Source organism: Chiloscyllium plagiosum, unplaced genomic scaffold (assembly GCF_037043375.1).
Source record: "Chiloscyllium plagiosum isolate Xiang-an unplaced genomic scaffold, Cpla_swu_hap1 HiC_scaffold_3, whole genome shotgun sequence".
Lineage (NCBI taxonomy): Eukaryota > Metazoa > Chordata > Chondrichthyes > Orectolobiformes > Hemiscylliidae > Chiloscyllium > Chiloscyllium plagiosum.
In genome coordinates, this window is record NW_028270141.1 from 123,836,623 (window position 1) to 123,845,592 (window position 8,970).

The 8,970-nt window shown below is 50.6% G+C and overlaps 2 non-coding genes and 3 pseudogenes across 2 annotated transcripts; all 5 read right to left on the minus strand.

The window, feature by feature from the left end:
• Positions 1–332: 332 nt before the first annotated feature.
• Positions 333–441, minus strand: LOC148151118 (5S ribosomal RNA; annotated as a pseudogene).
• A 1,546-nt stretch (positions 442–1,987) lies between these two features.
• Positions 1,988–2,106, minus strand: LOC148151119 (5S ribosomal RNA; annotated as a pseudogene).
• A 1,533-nt stretch (positions 2,107–3,639) lies between these two features.
• On the minus strand, positions 3,640–3,758 carry LOC148151120 (5S ribosomal RNA). The gene has a single exon (XR_015756440.1). It is a non-coding gene; the product is annotated as a 5S ribosomal RNA (ribosomal RNA).
• A 1,546-nt stretch (positions 3,759–5,304) lies between these two features.
• Positions 5,305–5,423, minus strand: LOC148151121 (5S ribosomal RNA; annotated as a pseudogene).
• A 1,546-nt stretch (positions 5,424–6,969) lies between these two features.
• On the minus strand, positions 6,970–7,088 carry LOC148151122 (5S ribosomal RNA). The gene has a single exon (XR_015755384.1). It is a non-coding gene; the product is annotated as a 5S ribosomal RNA (ribosomal RNA).
• Between the last annotated feature and the right edge of the window lie 1,882 nt (positions 7,089–8,970).

An 8,970-nucleotide genomic window follows, 5' to 3' on the forward strand; every position in this document is an offset into this window, starting at 1 on the left:
AAGGCAGGAACAGGATACTGATTAAGGATGATCAGCCATGATCATATTGAATGGTGGTGCAGGCTGGAAGGGCAGAATGGCCAACTCCTGCACCTATTGTCTATTGTCCGCCTTTCCTGCCTGCCACCCGCAGACAGCGTGCAGCCCCAATCCCTTTCTTTCCGCCTTTCTTGCTGATTTTGGCAGCGCTCCGCTCTCCTCCCCTCCGTGTCTCGTGCCTGCAGGAGACTGATGCCAGGCACAGCAGCAGCAGCAAAAATAACCTGCTGCTCCATTGCCTGGCACAAGACAAGTGCAGAGGGGTGACATGAGCAGCCACTGCTGGCGGAAAAAGCCTACTGCACCTGGTATTCCCAGGCGGTCTCCCATCCAAGTACTAACCAGGCCTGAGTCTGCTTAGCTTCCGAGATCAGACGTTTTCAGCCTAGTATGGCCGTAGGCGCTGGCCCCTGCTTTTTCTCCCTTCTTCAAGGCGTGCTGGCTAGCCACATTTTCTTTGTTGCTCTTTCTCTTTATCCCCTTTGGCTTTTTTTTCTCTTTTCTCTTTGCTCTTCCTCCTCCGTGCGTGCTTCCCTCCCTCCGTCCCTCCAGCTGCCTTTCAGCCAGCCCTTGCCCACCAGGCTCCTGTAGTCTCCCACATCCCCACACAGGCCAACTGCAAGCCCTCCCCCTGCTTCATAGGGCCGCAGCCTGCATTCTCTCATCCTTCCACACTCCTCCACCCCTCCATTTCGGAATGCCAGGCACTGACCAGTGGGGTACCGCACGGATCAGTACTGGGACCGCAGCTTTTTACAATCTATCTTCAGGATATACAAGATGGTATTAGCAATAACATTCGCAAATTTCATCAGCTGGGTGGCAGGGTGAAATGTGATGAGGATCTTAGGAGATTACAGGGTGACCTGGACAAGTTAGGTGAGTGCTCAGATGCATGGCAGATGCACTTTCACGTGGATAAATGGATCCTTATCCACTTTGGTGGCAAGAACAGGAAGGCAGATTACCACCTAAGTGGAATCAATTTAGGTAAAGGGGCAGTACAGAGAGATCTGGGGGTTCTTGTACACCACTCACTGAAGGTAAGCATGCAGGTACAGCAGGTAGTGAAGAAGGCTAATAGCATGCTGGCCTTCATAACAAGAGGGATTGAGTATAGAAGCAAAGAGGTCCTTCTGCAGCTGTACAGGGCCCTGGTGAGACCACACCTGGAGTACTGTGTGCAGTTCTGGTCTCCAAATTTGAGGAGAGACATTCTGGCTATTGAGGGAATGCAGCGTAGGTTCACGAGGTCAATTCCTGGAATGGCGGGATTACCTTACACTGAAAGACTGGAGCGACTGGGCTTGTGTACCCTTGAGTTTAGAAGACTGAGAGGGGATCTGGTTGAGACATATAAGATGATCAAAGGATTGGACACTCTGGCGGCAGGCAACATGTTTCCGCTGCGGGGTGAGTGCCGAAACAGAGGACACAGCTTAAAAATACGGGGTAGACCATTTAGGACAGAGATGAGGAGAAACTTCTTCACCCAGAGAGTGGTGGCTGTGTGGAATGCTCTGCCCCAGAGGGCAGTGGAGGCCCAGTCTCTGGATTCATTTAAGAAAGAGTTGGATAGAGCTCTCAAGGATAGTGGAATCAAGGGTTATGGAGATAAGGCAGGAACAGGATACTGATTAAGGATGATCAGCCATGATCATATTGAATGGTGGTGCAGGCTGGAAGGGCAGAATGGCCAACTCCTGCACCTATTGTCTATTGTCCGCCTTTCCTGACTGCCACCCGCAGACAGCGTGCAGCCCCAATCCCTTTCTTTCCGCCTTTCTTGCTGATTTTGGCAGCGCTCCGCTCTCCTCCCCTCCGTGTCTCGTGCCTGCAGGAGACTGATGCCAGGCACAGCAGCAGCAGCAAAAATAACCTGCCGCTCCATTGCCTGGCACAAGACAAGTGCAGAGGGGTGACTTGAGCAGCCACTGCTGGCGGAAAAAGCCTACTGCACCTGGTATTGCCAGGCTGTCTCCCATCCAAGTACTAACCAGGCCTGAGTCTGCTTAGCTTCCGAGATCAGACGAGATCGGGCGTTTTCAGACTAGTATGGCCGTAGGCGCTGGCCCCTGCCTTTTCTCCCTACTTCAAAGCGTGCTGGCCAGCCACATTTTCTTTGTTGCTCTTTCTCTTTATCCCCTTTGGCTTTTTTTTCTCTTTTCTCTTTGCTCTTCCTCCTCCGTGCGTGCTTCCCTCCCTCCGTCCCTCCAGCTGCCTTTCAGGCCAGCCCTTGCCCACCAGGCTCCTGTAGTCTCCCACATCCCCACACAGGCCAACTGCAAGCCCTCCCCCTGCTTCATAGGGCCGCAGCCTGCATTCTCTCATCCTTCCACACTCCTCCACCCCTCCATTTCGGAATGCCAGGCACTGACCAGTGGGGTACCGCACGGATCAGTACTGGGACCGCAGCTTTTTGCAATCTATCTTCAGGATATACAAGATGGTATTAGCAATAACATTCGCAAATTTCATCAGCTGGGTGGCAGGGTGAAATGTGATGAGGATGTTAGGAGATTACAGGGTGACCTGGACAAGTTAGGTGAGTGCTCAGATGCATGGCAGATGCACTTTCACGTGGATAAATGGATCCTTATCCACTTTGGTGGCAAGAACAGGAAGGCAGATTACCACCTAAGTGGAATCAATTTAGGTAAAGGGGCAGTACAGAGAGATCTGGGGGTTCTTGTAGGGAAGCATGCAGGTACAGCAGGTAGTGAAGAAGGCTAATAGCATGCTGGCCTTCATAACAAGAGGGATTGAGTATAGAAGCAAAGAGGTCCTTCTGCAGCTGTACAGGGCCCTGGTGAGACCACACCTGGAGTACTGTGTGCAGTTCTGGTCTCCAAATTTGAGGAGAGACATTCTGGCTATTGAGGGAATGCAGCGTAGGTTCACGAGGTCAATTCCTGGAATGGCGGGATTACCTTACACTGAAAGACTGGAGCGACTGGGCTTGTGTACCCTTGAGTTTAGAAGACTGAGAGGGGATCTGGTTGAGACATATAAGATGATCAAAGGATTGGACACTCTGGCGGCAGGCAACATGTTTCCGCTGCGGGGTGAGTGCCGAAACAGAGGACACAGCTTAAAAATACGGGGTAGACCATTTAGGACAGAGATGAGGAGAAACTTCTTCACCCAGAGAGTGGTGGCTGTGTGGAATGCTCTGCCCCAGAGGGCAGTGGAGGCCCAGTCTCTGGATTCATTTAAGAAAGAGTTGGATAGAGCTCTCAAGGATAGTGGAATCAAGGGTTATGGAGATAAGGCAGGAACAGGATACTGATTAAGGATGATCAGCCATGATCATATTGAATGGTGGTGCAGGCTGGAAGGGCAGAATGGCCAACTCCTGCACCTATTGTCTATTGTCCGCCTTTCCTGACTGCCACCCGCAGACAGCGTGCAGCCCCAATCCCTTTCTTTCCGCCTTTCTTGCTGATTTTGGCAGCGCTCCGCTCTCCTCCCCTCCGTGTCTCGTGCCTGCAGGAGACTGATGCCAGGCACAGCAGCAGCAGCAAAAATAACCTGCCGCTCCATTGCCTGGCACAAGACAAGTGCAGAGGGGTGACTTGAGCAGCCACTGCTGGCGGAAAAAGCCTACTGCACCTGGTATTCCCAGGCGGTCTCCCATCCAAGTACTAACCAGGCCTGAGTCTGCTTAGCTTCCGAGATCAGACGAGATCGGGCGTTTTCAGACTAGTATGGCCGTAGGCGCTGGCCCCTGCCTTTTCTCCCTACTTCAAGGCGTGCTGGCCAGCCACATTTTCTTTCTTGCTCTTTCTCTTTATCCCCTTTGGCTTTTTTTTCTCTTTTCTCTTTGCTCTTCCTCCTCCATGCGTGCTTCCCTCCCTCCGTCCCTCCAGCTGCCTTTCAGCCAGCCCTTGCCCACCAGGCTCCTGTAGTCTCCCACATCCCCACACAGGCCAACTGCAAGCCCTCCCCCTGCTTCATAGGGCCGCAGCCTGCATTCTCTCATCCTTCCACACTCCTCCACCCCTCCATTTCGGAATGCCAGGCACTGACCAGTGGGGTACCGCACGGATCAGTACTGGGACCGCAGCTTTTTACAATCTATCTTCAGGATATACAAGATGGTATTAGCAATAACATTCGCAAATTTCATCAGCTGGGTGGCAGGGTGAAATGTGATGAGGATGTTAGGAGATTACAGGGTGACCTGGACAAGTTAGGTGAGTGCTCAGATGCATGGCAGATGCATTTTCACGTGGATAAATGGATCCTTATCCACTTTGGTGGCAAGAACAGGAAGGCAGATTACCACCTAAGTGGAATCAATTTAGGTAAAGGGGCAGTACAGAGAGATCTGGGGGTTCTTGTACACCACTCAATGAAGGTAAGCATGCAGGTACAGCAGGTAGTGAAGAAGGCTAATAGCATGCTGGCCTTCATAACAAGAGGGATTGAGTATAGAAGCAAAGAGGTCCTTCTGCAGCTGTACAGGGCCCTGGTGAGACCACACCTGGAGTACTGTGTGCAGTTCTGGTCTCCAAATTTGAGGAGAGACATTCTGGCTATTGAGGGAATGCAGCGTAGGTTCACGAGGTCAATTCCTGGAATGGCGGGATTACCTTACACTGAAAGACTGGAGCGACTGGGCTTGTGTACCCTTGAGTTTAGAAGACTGAGAGGGGATCTGGTTGAGACATATAAGATGATCAAAGGATTGGACACTCTGGCGGCAGGCAACATGTTTCCGCTGCGGGGTGAGTGCCGAAACAGAGGACACAGCTTAAAAATACGGGGTAGACCATTTAGGACAGAGATGAGGAGAAACTTCTTCACCCAGAGAGTGGTGGCTGTGTGGAATGCTCTGCCCCAGAGGGCAGTGGAGGCCCAGTCTCTGGATTCATTTAAGAAAGAGTTGGATAGAGCTCTCAAGGATAGTGGAATCAAGGGTTATGGAGATAAGGCAGGAACAGGATACTGATTAAGGATGATCAGCCATGATCATATTGAATGGTGGTGCAGGCTGGAAGGGCAGAATGGCCAACTCCTGCACCTATTGTCTATTGTCCGCCTTTCCTGACTGCCACCCGCAGACAGCGTGCAGCCCCAATCCCTTTCTTTCCGCCTTTCTTGCTGATTTTGGCAGCGCTCCGCTCTCCTCCCCTCCGTGTCTCGTGCCTGCAGGAGACTGATGCCAGGCACAGCAGCAGCAGCAAAAATAACCTGCCGCTCCATTGCCTGGCACAAGACAAGTGCAGAGGGGTGACTCGAGCAGCCACTGCTGGCGGAAAAAGCCTACTGCACCTGGTATTCCCAGGCGGTCTCCCATCCAAGTACTAACCAGGCCTGAGTCTGCTTAGCTTTCGAGATCAGACAAGATCGGGCGTTTTCAGGCTAGTATGGCCGTAGGCGCTGGCCCCTGCCTTTTCTCCTTACTTCAAGGCGTGCTGGCCAGCCACATTTTCTTTCTTGCTCTTTCTCTTTATCCCCTTTGGCTTTTTTTTCTCTTTTCTCTTTGCTCTTCCTCCTCCGCGCGTGCTTCCCTCCCTCCGTCCCTCCAGCTGCCTTTCAGCCAGCCCTTGCCCACCAGGCTCCTGTAGTCTCCCACATCCCCACACAGGCCAACTGCAAGCCCTCCCCCTGCTTCATAGGGCCGCAGCCTGCATTCTCTCATCCTTCCACACTCCTCCACCCCTCCATTTCGGAATGCCGGGCACTGACCAGTGGGGTACCGCACGGATCAGTACTGGGACCGCAGCTTTTTACAATCTATCTTCAGGATATACAAGATGGTATTAGCAATAACATTCGCAAATTTCATCAGCTGGGTGGCAGGGTGAAATGTGATGAGGATGTTAGGAGATTACAGGGTGACCTGGACAAGTTAGGTGAGTGCTCAGATGCATGGCAGATGCACTTTCACGTGGATAAATGGATCCTTATCCACTTTGGTGGCAAGAACAGGAAGGCAGATTACCACCTAAGTGGAATCAATTTAGGTAAAGGGGCAGTACAGAGAGATCTGGGGGTTCTTGTACACCACTCAATGAAGGTAAGCATGCAGGTACAGCAGGTAGTGAAGAAGGCTAATAGCATGCTGGCCTTCATAACAAGAGGGATTGAGTATAGAAGCAAAGAGGTCCTTCTGCAGCTTGACAGGGCCCTGGTGAGACCACACCTGGAGTACTGTGTGCAGTTCTGGTCTCCAAATTTGAGGAGAGACATTCTGGCTATTGAGGGAATGCAGCGTAGGTTCACGAGGTCAATTCCTGGAATGGCGGGATTACCTTACACTGAAAGACTGGAGCGACTGGGCTTGTGTACCCTTGAGTTTAGAAGACTGAGAGGGGATCTGGTTGAGACATATAAGATGATCAAAGGATTGGACACTCTGGCGGCAGGCAACATGTTTCCGCTGCGGGGTGAGTGCCGAAACAGAGGACACAGCTTAAAAATACGGGGTAGACCATTTAGGACAGAGATGAGGAGAAACTTCTTCACCCAGAGAGTGGTGGCTGTGTGGAATGCTCTGCCCCAGAGGGCAGTGGAGGCCCAGTCTCTGGATTCATTTAAGAAAGAGTTGGATAGAGCTCTCAAGGATAGTGGAATCAAGGGTTATGGAGATAAGGCAGGAACAGGATACTGATTAAGGATGATCAGCCATGATCATATTGAATGGTGGTGCAGGCTGGAAGGGCAGAATGGCCAACTCCTGCACCTATTGTCTATTGTCCGCCTTTCCTGACTGCCACCCGCAGACAGCGTGCAGCCCCAATCCCTTTCTTTCCGCCTTTCTTGCTGATTTTGGCAGCGCTCCGCTCTCCTCCCCTCCGTGTCTCGTGCCTGCAGGAGACTGATGCCAGGCACAGCAGCAGCAGCAAAAATAACCTGCCGCTCCATTGCCTGGCACAAGACAAGTGCAGAGGGGTGACTTGAGCAGCCACTGCTGGCGGAAAAAGCCTACTGCACCTGGTATTCCCAGGCGGTCTCCCATCCAAGTACTAAACAGGCCTGAGTCTGCTTAGCTTCCGAGATCAGACGAGATCGGGCGTTTTCAGACTAGTATGGCCGTAGGCGCTGGCCCCTTCCTTTTCTCCCTACTTCAAGGCGTGCTGGCCAGCCACATTTTCTTTCTTGCTCTTTCTCTTTATCCCCTTTGGCTTTTTTTTCTCTTTTCTCTTTGCTCTTCCTCCTCCGTGCGTGCTTCCCTCCCTCCGTCCCTCCAGCTGCCTTTCAGCCAGCCCTTGCCCACCAGGCTCCTGTACTCTCCCACATCCCCACACAGGCCAACTGCAAGCCCTCCCCCTGCTTCATAGGGCCGCAGCCTGCATTCTCTCATCCTTCCACACTCCTCCACCCCTCCATTTCGGAATGCCGGGCACTGACCAGTGGGGTACCGCACGGATCAGTACTGGGACCGCAGCTTTTTACAATGTATCTTCAGGATATACAAGATGGTATTAGCAATAACATTCGCAAATTTCATCAGCTGGGTGGCAGGGTGAAATGTGATGAGGATGTTAGGAGATTACAGGGTGACCTGGACAAGTTAGGTGAGTGCTCAGATGCATGGCAGATGCACTTTCACGTGGATAAATGGATCCTTATCCACTTTGGTGGCAAGAACAGGAAGGCAGATTACCACCTAAGTGGAATCAATTTAGGTAAAGGGGCAGTACAGAGAGATCTGGGGGTTCTTGTTGTGGCATATAAATGAATTAATGTTATTTCTGCAAGTATAAATTCTGATACAGAATAGGAATGAGAAAATACATATTCAGCAAAAAGAAAGCATGAGACATGAATACTGAACAATGGTGGATATATGGGCAAACAGGAAAGCATCTGTTTCCCCTCCTCAAGACACAGGAACTAACCCTAATCAAAGAGGTCAAAGTGGCCTCTGGATGGAAATAGATGCTGATAGAAGAAAAGATATGCCTAATCAATAATCTATAATAGACTGACGTTAAACACCCTTATGGGAGTCAGAGATAAGAGTTTGTCACGGACAAAACAGGATAAACAGAAGTTGTGGGATAAGTCTTAAGGAAATGAGTGATGTAAGCGAAGCAGGGAACAGTCAATGGAATGAGGAAAACATATGGTATAAATTGCGAGGGTTTTTTGGATATAGTGTGCATTTTGTCATTACCTTACCAGGTAGTTAGACAAAGCACCCATCTATAGGTGTACAAATAAATGGCTGATCAGAAATTAGTCTCGGACTGAAATTATTAAAGTGAGTGAGCTTTTGTTTCTCACAATTGGGGGCTCGTCCGGGATTTTCTTCCATCCCCGGGGGGAGTGGCTGGCCTTGGACACTGGGAAGACGCGTCCCGTTCCCCATTGAGGAGCGGTCTCGTGTCCCGGTTTGGTCTGCTCCCTTGGGTGACTGATGTGAATCCTATAAGAGAGACATCTGAATCAGACAGTGATAGGAGCTCGATAGAAAATACGGTGACAAAAGGGGCCAGGCAACTCTGTGCACAGACCAAGGTAAGAAAATTGACTTTTAAGTATTGCCTTGGTGGCCGGGATTGAGTTTTAGTAGTTAATAAGGGACTAACGAAGGAACTCAATATGGCTTGTGCTTTGGGTAAGGAAAAAGCCTCTGGGGAAACAAAGTAAGGACACGGCAATGGAAATGGAGGCGGGGTCCCTTACAACATTCCTCCGGAAAGTCCTTTGGGCAGGATGTTGTGGAAATTGGCAAAATAATACTTGTACAAGGGAGAAAGATGATTAAATATTGTTGCTTTGTATGGACTCAGGACTCCATTCTTCGTCCCGCTGTCTTCTGGCCAAAGTACAGATCGGACGAAGACTGGGTTTGTGAATATCTGAATTTATATGTCAATGTGCGAGAGACAGAGAGAGAGAGAGAGAGAGAGAGAGAATGTAAAGAGCTGTACAGCTGGTAGGAAGTTTAACCCTTTGTGATTTGGTTTGAGTGAA